Source organism: Nicotiana tomentosiformis, chromosome 11 (assembly GCF_000390325.3).
Source record: "Nicotiana tomentosiformis chromosome 11, ASM39032v3, whole genome shotgun sequence".
Classification (NCBI taxonomy): Eukaryota; Viridiplantae; Streptophyta; class Magnoliopsida; order Solanales; family Solanaceae; genus Nicotiana; species Nicotiana tomentosiformis.
The window spans coordinates 72,381,354-72,397,667 of NC_090822.1; the positions used below are offsets into that span (position 1 = coordinate 72,381,354).

Here is a 16,314-nt window from a genome sequence, read left to right on the forward strand (position 1 = left end):
ATTGCGGAAGTTGGTACCTCCCGTTTTCATGTTTCTCTTCGTTGTGTTAGTTAAATTGATGTCATCTTAGTCGTATTAGTTTAATCACCATATTAGCGTGCATGTAGTTACAATATATCTTCATTTACTCTAGTCTGTGCCTAGTGTGTGTTAGTGATTTTCTTTAGTCTGTGTAGGTATAATGGTTGTGGTCTGGGATGGCCGAGTGAGGTCATGTCCTCGGGGGGAACGGGGGGTGGGGCAGGAGGTCGGGCAGAGGTTAGGGGGTGGGAAGGCAGGCAAAGGAGGTAAGGGGAACAAAGGTACATATAGGTTGAGAATTAGGTCATGGAACGTAGGTACATTGACGGGTAAGTCTATAGAGTTGGCAAAGATCCTCCGGAAGAGGAGGATCAATATAGCGTGTGTCCAGGAGACTAGGTGGGTAGGGTCTAGGGCGAGGTATGTGGACGGGTATAAGCTTTGGTACTCCAGAGTCCGGAAGGGTAAGAATGGAGTAGGTATCTTGGTGGATGGGGAACTTAGAGAGTCGGTGGTTGAGGTTAGACGGGTGAATGATAGATTGATGACTATTAATTTGGTGGTTGGAGAGTGCACCCTAAACATCGTTAGCACCTACGCCCCGCATGAGGGCCTGGATGAGGAGGTTAAACGGCGATTCTTGGAGGGGTTAGATGAGATTGTGCATCAAGTCCCGCCTACTGAAAGGCTATTTATAGGAGGGGATTTCAATGGTCATATTGGGTCGACCGCAGGCGGCTATAGCCAGGTGCATGGAGGCTTTGGTTTTGGGGAGAGGAACGGAGGAGGTACTTCGTTGTTGGACTTCACTAAGGCTTTTGGGTTGGTGATTGCGAACTCTAGCTTTTCGAAGAGGGAGGAACATTTGGTTACTTTCCAAAATGCTGTGACGACGATACGATTGACTATCTCCTCCTCAGGAGATGTGACAGAGGGTTGTGCAAGGATTGTAAGGTTATTCCGGGTGAGATACTCGTGATGCAACATAGGCTCTTGGTGATGGATGTTAGTATTATATTAAATAGAAGGAAAAGGTCTGACCGAGGACAATCGAGAATCAGGTGGGGTGCCTTGACTAAGGATAAAGCCCAGGAGTTGGAGGGGCAATTGTCGTCTATGGGATCCTGGAGGAACAGTGGTGACGCGAGCATTATGTAGTCGACGACAATAGATTGTATAAAGGAGGTGGCGAGAGAGGTGTTAGAGATCTCGACGGGCGTCTCTGCAGGCACAGAGTAGATTGGTGGTAGAATGAAGTGGTCCAAGGTAAAGTGGAAGCGAAGAAGGTAGCAAACCTAAAATTATTAGGGAGCACAAGTGAGGAGGAGAGGAGAGCGTGCATGGAGAGGTATAAGGTAGCTAGGAAGGAAGCTAAGCTGGCGGTCACAGAGGCTAAAGCTGCAGCCTATGGCCGTATATACGAGGAACTGGGGGGAAAGGCGGAGAGAAGAAGTTATTCTGGCTGGCGAAGACGAGAGAGAGGAAGGCCCGGGATTTCGACCAAGTGATATGCATCAAGGACAACGATGGTAGAGTATTGATGGAAGATGCTCAGATTAAGAGGAGATGGCAGACTTACTTTCATGAACTTCTAAATGAAAAAGGGGATCGGGATATTGTGCTAGGTGAACTAGAGCATTCCGAGAGTCACCGTAACTTTGGGGACTACAGACGCATCGATGTTGAGGAGGTCGTTGGATTAATGTGTAAGATGAGTAGGGGCAGAGCGACCGGGCCAGACGAAATTCCGATTGAATTTTGGAAGTGTGTAGGCAAAGCAAGCTTGGAGTGACTGACTGGGCTGTTTAACGTTATTTTTAGGATGAAGAGGATGCCGGAAGAGTGGAGGTGGAGTACGGTGGTTCCGTTGTATAAGAACAAAGGTGATATCCAGAGTTGTAACAATTATAGGGATATCAAATTACTGAGTCATATCATGAAAGTTTGGGAGAGGGTGGTTGAAGCGAGGGTGAGGAGAACAGTGTCTATATCCGACAACCAGTTTGGGTTCATGCCGGGTCGTTCTACTACGGAATCTATACACCTTATTAGGAGGTTGGTGGAATAGTACAGGGAGAGGAAGAAGGATCTGCACATGGTGGTTATTGATTTAGAGAAAGCGTATGACAAGGTTCCTAGAGAAGTTCTTTGGAGATGCTTAGAGGCAAAAGTCGTGTCGGCTCCCTATATTTGGGCAATAAAGAACATGTATGATGGGGCTAAGACTCGGGTTAGGATGGTAGGAGGTGACTCTGAGCAGTTTCCAGTTGTTATGGGGTTACACCAAGGTTCTGCGCTCAGCCCGTTCTTGTTTGACCTGGTGATGGACGCGTTAACACACCATATTCAAGGGGAGGTGCCATGGTGTATGTTATTCGCCGATGACATAGTTCTGATTGATGAGTCACAAACCAGTGTTAACGAGAGGTTGGAGGTCTAGAGACAGGCCCTTGAGTCTAAGGGTTTCAAGCTGAGCAGGACGAAGACGGAATACCTAGAGTGTAAGTTCAGCACTAAACCGAGGAAAGTGGGCGTGGAAGTGAGGCTTGAATCACAAGTCATACTAAGTAGTGGCAATTTCAAGTACCTTGGGTCGGTTATCCAGAGGGGAGGAGAGATTGATGAGGATGTCACACACCGTATTGGGGTGAGATAGATGAAGTGGAGGTTAGCATCTGAGTCTTGTGTGATAAGAGAGTGTCGCCGATATTCAAAGGAAAGTTTTACAAAGCGGTGGTTAGACCGGCCATGATGTATGGGATTGAGTGTTGGCTTGTTAAGAACTCACATATCCAGAAGATAAAAGTAGCATAAATAAGGATGTTGAGGTGGATGTGCGGTCACACTAGGATGGATAAGATTAGGAATGAAGATATTTGGGAGAAGGTAGGCGTGGCTCCCATTGATGACAAGATGCGGGAAGCGAGGGTCGGATGGTTCGGACACGTACAAAGGAGAAGCCCATATGCTACGGTAAGGAGGTGTGAGCGGCTGGCTTTGGAGGGCACGAGAATAGGTAGAGGACGGCCTAAGAAGTATTGGGGAGAGGTGATCAGGCAGGATATGACGAGGCTTCTGATTTTCGAGGACATGACTCTTGATAGAAAGTTGTTGAGGTCGAGTATTAGGGTTGTAGGTTAGGAGGTAGTTGAGTCTCCCTTACTTTGTACCTTTGTGAGGCTAGTCTTGTAGGATTTTTGTCGATGTCAGCTAGTGGCAATGTTGTGTCTTACTACTCCTTTGTTTACTATAGTGTCGGGTCTATGTACTGTCTATCGCGTTTGCTTTGTATCTACTTTCTCATTTCCATGATGTTATTTTTCCTATGGTTTCTATTGATGATATTGATATTGTCTCTTTTCTTCTTCTTGAGCCGAGGGTCTTTTGAAAACAGCCTCTTTACTCCTTCGGGGTAGGGATAAGGTCTGCGTACACACTACCTTCCCCAGAACCCACTAGTGGGATTTCTCTGGGTCATTGTTGTTGTTATTTTAATTGATAAGATTTGTGCATTACTGAAAAACATCCCTACTTTGTATTCTTCAAAGAGCTTCGTGTCCTATTCCAAAATGCTTATTAGAAATTAAACATTTTTGAGATAGAAAAAATTACTCATTGATAAAAGTCCCATAGCAAGATTTGAAAATTAGCTTTAGAGTAAGAGAGATCAGACACTGTATGTTTAAACTAAGCAAGGCCACTAACAAATTCTCTAAAACATATAAACTGAGCACTTCCCTATGAGAAAGAGAAGGATGCAGACGAAAGTATTATGCTTATACCTGTTTTAAAATGTAACTTAATGGTAGAGTTCTAATTTTGATTGGTTCTCTGCTAATAAAACATTGTTCAGTTGGAAGTTAACACAGATTTACAACAAATATTTAACATAGTGCCAAAAGCATAAGATTGCACGTATTAGTGTATGTTTATCGGATTCAGGATGTAAAGACCCTTTCTACACCTACATGTACATATTGTTTTTTTTAGGAAATTTCTATTGGCGTATGTATGTAGTTGGAGTCTTAGACAGTGAATGTACCTGCACCATTGCTTATACACTGACTTAGTCTCTGTGTCTGACGATAGATAATAACAATTTTTTTACCTTTTTCTCAACTTAAATTTGTTGATCCTCTTTGCAGCAAAAAAGAAAATCCAGCAAGAAAGAAATTGTGGAAGAAATAGCAGAATTACTTGGAACTAATTATGTTGACACTGGTTTCCATATTCGACTCATCCACAAACACCCTTCAATAAAATAAAAAATAAAAAATAAAATCCAAAGCATATAAAGGAAATAAGAGTTCGGAACCCAAATAGTGTCTAATTAGACTCAAGCGACCAAACTATGGCGAAAAAAAAAGAGAACAAAATAGGTATAATGCATTAATGAAATGCGCTATGTCTCATTACCGTCCATCTCCCTCTTTCTTTCTTTTTGAAATACACATGGCGCAAGAAACGCATATAAAGAGAAGTTAATGTACAAAAAGTGACGATGAGTGCTGGGCGGTGCAATGGTTAAAGGCTTGATGAAGGGCTGGTGGGGCTGAGAAATCTGTGGAGGTACACCCCTCCTATGTCTGGGGCAATCCTTCATGATATGACGAGTGTCACCACACTCAAAACAAGCCCTCAGAGGACGTGGCTGCTGGAACTGGCTCGGGCCTGATCGACTAGACTGCCCGCTGAAAGCACCCCGTACAGGAGGTATTGTAGACACTAGCGGTGCATAATATGGAACCTGAGGTCTGGGAGTAGCCGGAATACCGCTGGAAGCTGAAAGTGCTGAATGAATAGGACGGCTCACATAGCCTCTACCATGACGGGCTGCAATTGGGGCACGGGAATTATTATATGTGCCAGACTCTCGGGGTCTCGTAGATTCCCTCTCTTCTCTCTCCCGAGTCCGCATACCCTCCAATCTCCTAGCAATTGACACCACATGTTGGTATGTGATGTCCATCTCCAATTCTGGAGCCATACTGAATCTGATACTAGGGTGGAGCCCCTCAATAAATCGGCTGACCCGCTCTCGAACAGGAGCAACCAAGGCTGGTGCATGCCTAGCTAAATCCCTGAATCAGATCGCATATTCTGATACGGTCATAGAACCCTAGCGCAGCTACTCAAACTCTGCGTGCCATGCATCTCTAAGACTCTGAGGAACATACTCCCTAAAGAACATATCTGAGAATTGAGTCCAAGTGAGTGAAGCTGCCTCAACCGGACTATCCAACTCATATGCCCGCCACCACTGGTAGGCCTTTCATATAAGCTGAAATGTCGTGAAAGAAACACCCGCTGGAATCCATAATACCCATGGTACAGAAGATACAGTGACATTCCTCAAGAAAACCCTAAGCATACTCTGAAGCCAAACCGCTGAAAGTGGGAGGGTGGTACTTCTTGTACCTCTCGAGCCTGAGCTGCTCCCCCTCTGAAACTGTTGTCCTAACCTCAGGCCGAACTGGGATAACTGGTTGCACTGGTATAACCTCTGGGGCATGGTCAACTTGGGCCCGTGGCTCTGGGGTACGGGCGACGGGAGTCTGTACTCCTCCCCCAACCTGAGATGTGGCAGGAGCAAGTGGAATTAACCCTGCCTGAGCTAGAGTGCCAAACATGCTCAGAAATTGGGCAAAAGTCTCCTGAAGTGCAGGAGTAGTAACAGGCGTCTCAGGTGCATGTTCTCCAATTGGATCTACTTGTGGTTCCTCTGCAGCAGCTCGTGCGGGTGCTCTGGCTGCAGCACATGGTCTTCCTCGGCCTCTGGCACGGCCTCTGCCCCGACCCCGGCCTCTTGCGGCTCCAGCAGGGGGCGCGGGTGTCCGATCATCGGATCCAGTTGTGCGTGCCCTCACTAACTGTGACAGAATAGAAAGTCAATGGTTTAAAATTTTGAAGTCAACAAATGCGCACGATAAGGAATCAAAAAAGTGAATATTTCCCTAATAGTTTCATAGCCTCCCGAAGATAAGTACAGACGTGTCTGTACCGATCCGCGAGACTCTACTGAACCTGTTTGTGACTCATAACACCTATGAACCTAGATCTCTGATACCAACTTGTCACGACCCCAAATTTCCCTCTGTAGGATGTCATGATGGCACTTAATCTCTAAGACTAGGTAAGCCTAACAATATGCGGAATAATCAAAATAACATTTAAAAACTTTTAAAATCTCAACTTCTCAGTATATAAAGAAATTCCCAAAACCTGGTGAAATAAGTCACAAGCTTCTAAGAATTTATCCCCAATGTCTCTATATATCAGAGTCTAAAGAAAATAAGGAAGCAACATAATAAAGATAAAAGGGGACTCTGGAGTCTGCGGATGCTGGCAGATATAACTCGAAGTCTCTATACAAAGGTAGTGTACTGATGTCTGGGCTGGTAGGATATACCTGGAACTGCACAAAAAGATGTGAAGAAGCGTAGTATGAGTACATCACAGCGGTACCCAATAAGTGCCAAGCCTAACCTCGGTAGAATAGTGACGAGGTCAAGTCAGGAAATGAATCAAGTAGTATGTCACCATTTAATTACACAAAATAAGGGCAAACAATACCTCGCGGAAACAAAACAGAAATTTTCAACTTTAAAAAAATCGCAACAATAATCAAAGGCAACTGCGTCCATAAATAAATATCAACAAGGGCACTGCCGAGGTACCGCCTCGTAGTCCCAAATCATAAATAAATTCACACTGTCTCATTTTCTTATATCACTACGGGAGCCTTCACAATCAATTTTAAAGAAAATAGTTTTTTCGAAATAGCATCCCGCGTTTTAGCCACCCTTATCACACCGCATGACTTCTAGTAGTTCCTCTACTAGCCACCCTTATCTCACCGCATGCGTTTCAACACCCAGACCTTATACCACCGCATGCGTATCAATATCACAATATATCACAAATTGCACTTCAAGTGCCCAAATATTTTAACTTGCCAAAATAAGTCGACAACAATATTTTTTCATAATAAAGAGCTCACGGCTCATGCCAAAATAAATCAACAACAATATTTTCCATAATAAAGAGCTCGCGGCTCTTGCCAAAATAAATCAACAACAATATTTTCCATAATAAAGAGCTCACGGGTCCATCACAATGAGTACAAAAATCTCACAAAATATTCGGGAATAAATAACTCAGCAAAAATAATATTTCAAAAATTTTAATACGTTGCCTCCGTACCAAATTTAAAATATCAAATACTTTATATTAATAATATTTAAATTAAAGAAATTCAACCTTCAAATAATGCACAGAATAAAAGAAACCAAGTTTCAACTAGACAGGTAAAACAATTAGCAGAAAAAGGTCAAGCAAATTTAAAGTATAAAAATCAGATCAATGATGAAGAATATAACAAAATAAAATAATTTAATTAATATGCAACAGTGATCTATACAATTTAAAAATATAATCTTCCACATTTAGCCCGTATACACACTCGTCACCTCGTGTACACGACTTTTAATACATTATAATTATCACATCAATACCAATCCTAGGAGAAATTTTTCCCACACAAGGTTAGACAAGTCACTTACCTCGACTTGCTCCGATTTAATTCACTAGTAGGCCTTTTCCTCGATTATTCAACTCTGAATGGCTCGAATCTAGCCAAAATAGTTCGATACAGTCAACAAAAATTATAGGAATCAATTTCATAAGAAAATACTATATTTTTCAATAAAATTCAAAATTAACTCAAAACTCGTATGTGGGGCTCACGTCTCGGAATTCGGCGAAAGTTACGAAATATGAACGCCTATTCAACTACGAGTCTAACCATACCAAAATGACTAAATTCCAATAACAATTCGACCCTCAAATCCTCAAATCTATCCAAGAGAGTTTTTAAATTTTTCCAACTTAAATCACCAATTAAATGTTAAGAACAACGATAGATTTAGGTAATCTAACCAAAATTTAGTTAAGAACACTTACCCCGATGTTTTTCTTGAAAATATCCCGAAAATCGCATCTTCCCGAGCTCCAATTTGGTAAAAAATATACAATGGGACGAAGTCCCATTTTTCAGAACTTAAACATTTTGTCCAGTGGTTTCTTCTTCGCGAACGCAGTCAGTGCCTCGCGTTCGCGAAGCACAAATATGTGCTGCCCAACTTTCCTCTTCGCGAACGCGAAGGTCCTCTCGCGAACGCGATGCCTTACCAAACTTGGCCTTCGCGAACGCGATTCCTCCTTCTCGAACGCGAAGCTTTAATGTCCAATACCCCAGCCTGACCTCGCCCTTCTACGCGAACGCCTTCACATGTTCGCGATGAACACTACCATCACCCCTTCGCGAACGCGGTCCCTTCTTCGCGAACGCGAAGAGAAATTTCTCGCATGCCCCAATTCCCCTTCGCGAACGCGAGACCTCTCTCGCGAACGCGAAGAAGGAAACCAGAGCTGGACACCAGAAATCCTTCAGTTGTTTCCCAAATCCGAAAATGATCCGTTAACCTTCCGAAACTCACCCGAGGCTCTCGGGACCTCAACCAAATACACCAACAAGTCCTAAAACATCATACGGACTTAGTCGAATCCTCAAATCACATCAAATAATGCTAAAAACACAAATCACACCGCAATTCAAGCTTAATGAAACTTAAGAATTTCCAACTTTCACATTCGATGCCGAACCCTATCAAATCAAGTCTGATTGACCTCAAATTTTGTGTACAAGTCATAAATGACATAACGGAGCTATAAAAATTTTCGGAACTAGATTCCGACCCCGATATCAAAAAGTCAACTCCCTGGTCAAACTTCAAAACATAAATTCCTATTTTAGCCATTTCAAGCATAATTTAACTACGGACTTTCAAATAAAATTTCGGACACTCTCCTAAGTCCAAAATCACCATACAGAGCTGTTGAAATCATCAAAATTCCATTTCGGGGTCATTTACACATAGGTCGACATCCGGCCAACTTTTTCAACTTAAGTTTTAAACTTTGAAACTAAGTGTTCCAATTCATTCTAAAAACCTCATCGGACTCGAACCAATTACCCCGGCAAGTCACATAGCAGTTATAAAGTACAGAATGAGCAATAAATGGGGAAACGGGGCTACGACTTTTAAAACGACTGGCCGGGTCGTTACACTATTGTAATTGTATTATCCATTAAAAAATTTTAAATAAGAATATGGTTCTTCTTATTATTAAACATAAACTGATTATAACCATTTAATTTTTAAAATTATAATCAATTAGGATTATTATTAGCTAAGTAATGAAATATATTTTTATATTCTTATTAGGAAAACTAATTAAATGGTTGCTCGTAGACTAAATTTTTCCTAATAAGAATTTCCTAAACTAAACTGGTTATAACCATTTAATTTATGAACAACCATTTAATTAATTTTTCTAAACTACATTTTCATAAACTAAACTGTATTATAACCATTTAGTTTATGAACAATCATTTAATTAAGTGTCCTGATAAGAATATGAAAATCATAATCCATTACTTAGCTAATAATAATTCTTGGATTATAATTTTAAAGACTAAATGGTTATAATTAGTTTAAATTTAATAATAAGAAAATTATAAGATTTATAATTAGAATTTCGAATAATAAAATTCATATAGTGTAAATATAACTAAAATTTTAATAATTAAATTAAAAAATAAAAATATTAAAAAATAAAAATAATTCAAGCAATAGATTAAAAGTATATATTATTCTCTTATGGAAATTTTAACTATAAAATAAAACTCATAATTCTAATTTGAAAATAAAAGACAAAAAAGTAATTTTGTTTTGAATATAATATAAAATAACAACTATTACAAATATCGATAGATTATTTTAATAAATAATAAATGGCTTATCTTCTTTTTTTTTTACTTTGAATGAATTCAAAAATCATAATTTTCTAATAAATATTAAATTATTTTAATTACATTGAAAAGTAATTATAAATATAAAAGTATTTGTATCTAAATACTTAAACCAAATAATGAAAAGAAAAAAAAAAGAAATAGAAAATCAAAATTTTGTTGGTAGTTGGTATCGAACCTAGGACTTCAAGGCCAAAACCAATTTTAAATCTAGTTTACACCACCCAACAATCTGCTTGTCTTTCCATACATTAAATTTCCTTTATTTGCTTTGCATGTGGCATATGTATTTCAAAAAGAAAGAAAGAGGGAGTTGGACGTTAAAAAATGGGCATAGCGCATTTAATTAATGCGTTATACCTATTTTTGTTCCTCTTTTTTTTTTTCACCATAATTTATTCGCTTGAGTCTAATTAGATACTATTTGGGTTTCGGACTCGAGGAAATAACCCAACATCAAATCCTTTGAGAAGAGAGAGGGCAAATATTGGGAACGGGAGAGAGTGGGCAACGTTAACTGTGACTTGTCAGTTTCTTTTATATTATTAAAATGCAAGGGAGGGAACGTTTCATTATGGTGACCTTTGGATTTCATAAAGAAATGTTTATTTATGGTGGCAACCTTTGGATGTGCCTGTTCAAGGAATACGTTAGGTTTTTGTTACTAAATTATTTTGGTAGAGAATCCACACTGAGATTGATGTTCTGAAAATTGCCGTATTGTATTTGTGGTGTTGCCATTCAAACAGTAATACAGTACATCTTGGGGCTCAAAGAGTCACGTGAAGACAATTTAATTTATTTCCTTCATTGAATATTTTACGCAGACAACATCTAGCATAGTTCAGAGACCTAACTCTGCTCTGTCAAATACGTAATGTACTGTACTGAATGCTAGACTTTGAGAGTTCTTTATTATGATCTCTAGTCAAATGAGCACTCCGACGAGAGTGGATTGTTTAGTAATGAGCACCCTCCACCTCCAACCAAGATGTTGTGAGTTCGAGTCACCCCAAAAGTAAGGTAGGGAGTTTTTGGAGGGAGGAAACCGCTTCCCCGGATAGGGGTAAAGTCTGCGTACACACTATCCTTCCCAGACCCTACTAGTGAAATTATACTGGATTGTTGTTGTTGTAGTCAAATGAGCACTCAGTCATATATTAATACTACAACATGCCAAGATTCGTCCTGTTCAAATTAAGAAAACCAAATGGCAGGATCACATGTCTCTTCTTCTTTTTTTAAGATTAATAGCTTAGCATACGCCCACTATTTCAGCGGAAACATGCAGGCTATCTCCTCCCACTAGCACGACTAGTGGGTAATGTTGTCAACTAAGGTTTATACAGATGGAAGGAAATGCCAAAAATAATTTGCAAATTCTGCTCAACCTCTCATATTTATCACTAACCAGATTATCTGATTATTCATGTAGAAGTTCCAGGAGGGGCCTAGATATGAAAGTAAACCAAATTTAACGCAAGCATCCCCACTATCATAAGCAGAAGTATAGACTTGCTGGAGTATTGCATTCCATTATTTTGACCAAGTAGTAAAAATGTTTTTCATTCGACAAGATAAATCATTGTTCTCTTAAAAGGTTCATATAGAGGTCAAGGAAGTCGACAATGATAACTGAAACTAGTATATCATTTACTAGTGGCAGAAAGGTTTACACCAGAACAAAAGAGGGAGCATTTATGTGGTGATATGATTGTCTATTCGGGGCAAGAGCTCTCCAATTTTTTCAACTCTAATCAGGAGTAAAATAGTTCCCGTTGCTGAGGACTCACCCTCTATTCAGTTAAAGCCTTGAGAAAAAACAGTTTTGCATTTTTTTTTCAATTTTAGAGAGCGAAAAAAAAAAAAAAAAAAAAAAGGAAAGAGAGAGAAGTGATAAAACAGCAAATGTATGTCATTCCAGTTCTGCCTTTGTTTTCAAATAGAGAAAGTAGGCAAAATTGAGTAAGTGACAATCAGTAAATATACCTGTCCTTCAGCAAAGACTCATAAACAAGGTTCATTTTTAAGGAACATGGAGGTCAACAATGATAGCCGAAATTATTGATCAATGACAGAAAATTGTTACCAAAACTCAAGGATTGCTCTAGTATGCTGTCTGTTTGACGTAAGAGCTCACTGAGTTTCCCGCGTGGATTAATAACCCCAGTTGATGAATCATTTCATTCATTTTTACCTAAGCAATGAAGCATGAACATCACAAGGTTCATGTTGTTTTTTGAGCCAACTTACTTATAACGATCTGCGGAATAGAACACAAACAAGAACGCACTAGATTAATCAAGAAGGCATCTGAAATAATCTAGAATCAGAGAAAACCAAAAGCAAAGCCAATGATTTCCTTTTAATCATTCCCAAAGTTAGTGTTTTACACTTTAATGACTTCAACTCAATATGACGTGTTAAACCATCTAATGTCAGAAATCTTATTTCATCACCCGATTACAGTCCTCTGTGACATGTCAGAATTCAGATATCCGAAGGACTCATTATGATAAGATATGATAATCTAATAAAATGCACCAGGCTGATAGCTCTATACGAATCAGAGAAAGTGAACATCGAGGAAAGGCTGCAAAAAGCAGAAGAGTTTCGTATTTCTCTGTTTTATCTAGTGACAAATGATAATATCCTAATGAGAGTAAACAGAATTCCTCAAAAATCTTCCAATAAGCAAATGCAGATCAAAGACCAGAAATGAGGAGTCTAAGGATTTTATATTTGCAAGGAATGATATGATATATAATCAGGTTAGTGCTGACACAGAGAACACATTGATCAAACAACAACAACAACCCAGTATAATCCCACTAGTGGGGTCTGGGGAGGGTAGTTTGTCTGCAAACCTTATCCCTACCCTGGGGTAGAGAGGCTGTTTCCGATAGACCCTCGACTCCCTCCCTCCAAGAACTCCCCACCTTGCTCTTGGGGTGACTCGAACTCACAACCTCTTGGTTGGAAGTGGAGGGTGCTCACCACTAGAGCAACCCACTCTTGTCCGAACAACACATTAATCATGAATCAAAATAACATTCTTCAACAGCTGGGAATTTGGTCTAGTGGTATGATTCTCGCTTTGGGTGCGAGAGGTCCCGAGTTCGATTCTCGGGATGCCCCATTTTATTAAAAGAACATTAGTCTTAAGATCTGACAAATCAAAAAGCCTCTGTCGTTTCTTCTTTTTTAAATAGAAATTTTACTTTACATAAGCAGTGCAGATACAAGGTAACACAACATGCATCTAAAAGAATACCTACTCAATGCCCTATTTAATGAATTAAACTTCTATAGGTATAAATGTGGCAGGTTTGAGCAAGTAAGATGGGCTGGTTTTGCACTTCTTGCAGTTCATTCCCACTTCCCTTCTTTACTTATGAAAAGTTTTTTTTAGCAATTTGTAGGTCAATTTGTTGGTTATGTCTTTGTAACTACTGTAAATTTGTATACTCGGCTTTGTATAATAATCTCTGATGATTTCTCACAAAAAAATTGTCATTCTTCTAGACAACAAAATGAGAAACTTCCAGCTATCATTCAGATTGTAACTGAGGGATCATCAACAGCTGGGCATTTGGTCTAGTGGTATGATTCTCGCTTTGGGTGCGAGAGGTCCCGAGTTCGATTCTCGGAATGCCCCCCTAATTTTTGAGTACTCTTTTTAATCCTGAAATTTTGACAGCAACAAGTATTCTAAGGATAAGGTAGGATTTGTATTTTATGGAAAATGAGGTATGTGATATTTGTTTCCTGCCAGAACAATCTCAGAGTGGGAAATGGAGGGATGAAAGGGTGGAATTTTGGTGAATGGACAAAAAAATCCTTAAATTTAATGTGGTGGCAACAAATAATAAGGGTATTTTAGGAAAACCAAATATGCATACATTGCTAACCTACTACAACCACGTTTTGTAGTAGGTTAGCAAAACCCTATATATAATCAAATTGTCACCTATATATAATCAAATTGTCAATGCAGACAACCTAGAGTTAATTCTTCTTTAAGGGTCTGTCTGGAAAACCGCCAGGTAATTGGAATTTATGTAATTACTATGGTAGTAATTACACAGCCTAGTAATTACACAGTATTGTAATTACAACGACATGTTTGTTTGTCATAATATAATTATAGTGTAATTATAAGTGTACTGTTTGGTTGCACATGTGTAATTACACAGTTATATTAAATTTTAAATATAAATTTAATTATCAAAAATTAAAAATTAAAACAAAATATGTCTTGATATTTAATCTGGCATTTAAGGTATATATTATTTCTTGAAAATATATTAATTGACATGTATTTTCAAATTAATAATATTTTACTTTAATTAATTATAAAAACTAAAAGTACATATTATGTAAGAACATCATGGATTGTATGCTTGATAAAAAGATTAATATTTATAAATATAATGTCATATCAATTCCAACCAAAAAATGAATGGTATGCAATCTTAATTAATAAGTCAACACTACTAAACCAAATAAAATAAAACCGAAAATATTACATAAATTCAAAATCCAATAAAAAATTAACATAATACTCTATTGTAAAATTACAACATAACATAAAATAAGTTTCAACATAATTTAAGTAAATATAATTCAAAAAAAAAAGGAAAACATAAGTCTATAACCTCATTCAACAGTGATATTCTAATTTATGACATCACTTATTATATGCCAAATTTATTAATGATTCATTATTTCTAATATTAGGAGGTGTAGTTTCAAAGCTAGAATAATAACACAATTATGCTAAATGAAGAAAAAAAAAGAAAAAACAATATGAGCAACTACATGGAATTATAAAATATAAAGGTTGAAAAATGAGAATATTATTTATATATTAAAAAATAATCTATCATTTTAAAATAGTTAAATTTGCATATAACCTCATCCAATAACAAAGTTCAACTTTAAAGACATCACTCATTATAAGTCAAATTTGTCGATGACTTATTTATCTAAGATTACGAGGTATAACTTTTAAAAAATATTAAACTAATAACATAGCCAAGTGTAATATAAAAAAAAATATTTAAGAAAGGAATAAAATATAAGAAATCATGTAGAAACACGTGAAGTAAAGGTTGGGAAATGAGAAATAAGGAAATAAAAGATAAATAATATAAAAAGAATAATATTTGGAAAAAAAAAGAATTTGAAAAGTTAAAATAAAAATAAAGTAGAAAGAAAAAAGAATAGAACGAAAAAGTAAATTAGAAAGCAAAGAAAAGAGATTAAAAAAATAACCATGTAATTACACCATGTAATTCTCAGCCACCTTAAGGATTGGAGACTGTAATTACACCACCTCAATTACACCCAATTACAAACATGCCAAAACTGTGTAATTACACCCAATTATACCCAAATCTAATTACATGGTGGCTTTCCAAACAGGCCAAAAATTCCTATTCAGAATGCATTCTCATTGTAAGTCAACTAACTTTTCAGCCAAATTCATTTTTAATATCAAAGAACACTAGGTAAACTCATCTGGATCTAAAATCTAAAAAATTTAAAAAATAAAAATAAATTAGAAGAGACCAACTAAGTTAAAATCCATTGGATATGAACGAACAAATATAAAAATAAAACATGATTCAGTGAGGCCAGCTGATTTGTGCTCCCCTACCACTTTACCAGATCTGAAAGTCCAAAATCCACATAGAACTCCTAAGTGATACAAAGGAATTGATTGACACAAGGTGCATCTCAACTATGACAAGTGAAAGTCTTGAGATAAAACAGTTTTACATTTTCAATTTAAGAGAGTAAACAAAGCCTGAGAACTGTTAGTCAGCAAATGTATGTTATTGCAGTTTTGCCTTTGTTTCAATTAGAGAAAGTAGACAAAACTAAGTGACAGTTAGCAAATATATTTGTCCTTCAGCAGAGATTCATAAACAGGTTCATTTTTATGGATCATGGAGGTAAAAAATAATGGCCGAAATTATCGATCTATGGCAGAAAAGTGTTGCCAAAAATCAAGGATTGCTCTAGTGGTATGTTGTCTGTTTGGCGTGACAGCTCAGATGTTATTTTGTGAGCCAGCTTACTTATAAGGAGCTGCAAAATAAAAGACAAACAAGAATAACAGACCTTAATCAAGAAGGTATCTGAACTAATCTAGAAATCAGAGAAAAAGAAAAGCAGAGCCAATGTTTTCCTCTTTATAGTTCCTAAATTAGCATGTTCTACTTAAGCAGTGACTTCAACTAAAATTATGGGGCAAAAATAAGATACATTAAATCATCTAATGCCAGAAATCTTATTTCATCACCAATAACAGTTCTTTGCGACATTTCTGAATTCAGATATCCAAAGGACTTGGGCTGATAAGAAAGGATTTCTGATAAATATACCAGGCTGATAGCTCTGTAGGAATCAGA

The 16,314-nt window shown here is 37.8% G+C and overlaps 2 non-coding genes across 2 annotated transcripts; both read left to right on the forward strand.

The window, feature by feature from the left end:
* Positions 1-12,961: 12,961 nt before the first annotated feature.
* TRNAP-UGG (transfer RNA proline (anticodon UGG)) lies at positions 12,962-13,034 on the forward strand. The gene has a single exon. It is a non-coding gene; the product is annotated as a tRNA-Pro (tRNA).
* A 447-nt stretch (positions 13,035-13,481) lies between these two features.
* Positions 13,482-13,553, forward strand: TRNAP-UGG (transfer RNA proline (anticodon UGG)). The gene has a single exon. It is a non-coding gene; the product is annotated as a tRNA-Pro (tRNA).
* Positions 13,554-16,314: the final 2,761 nt, after the last annotated feature.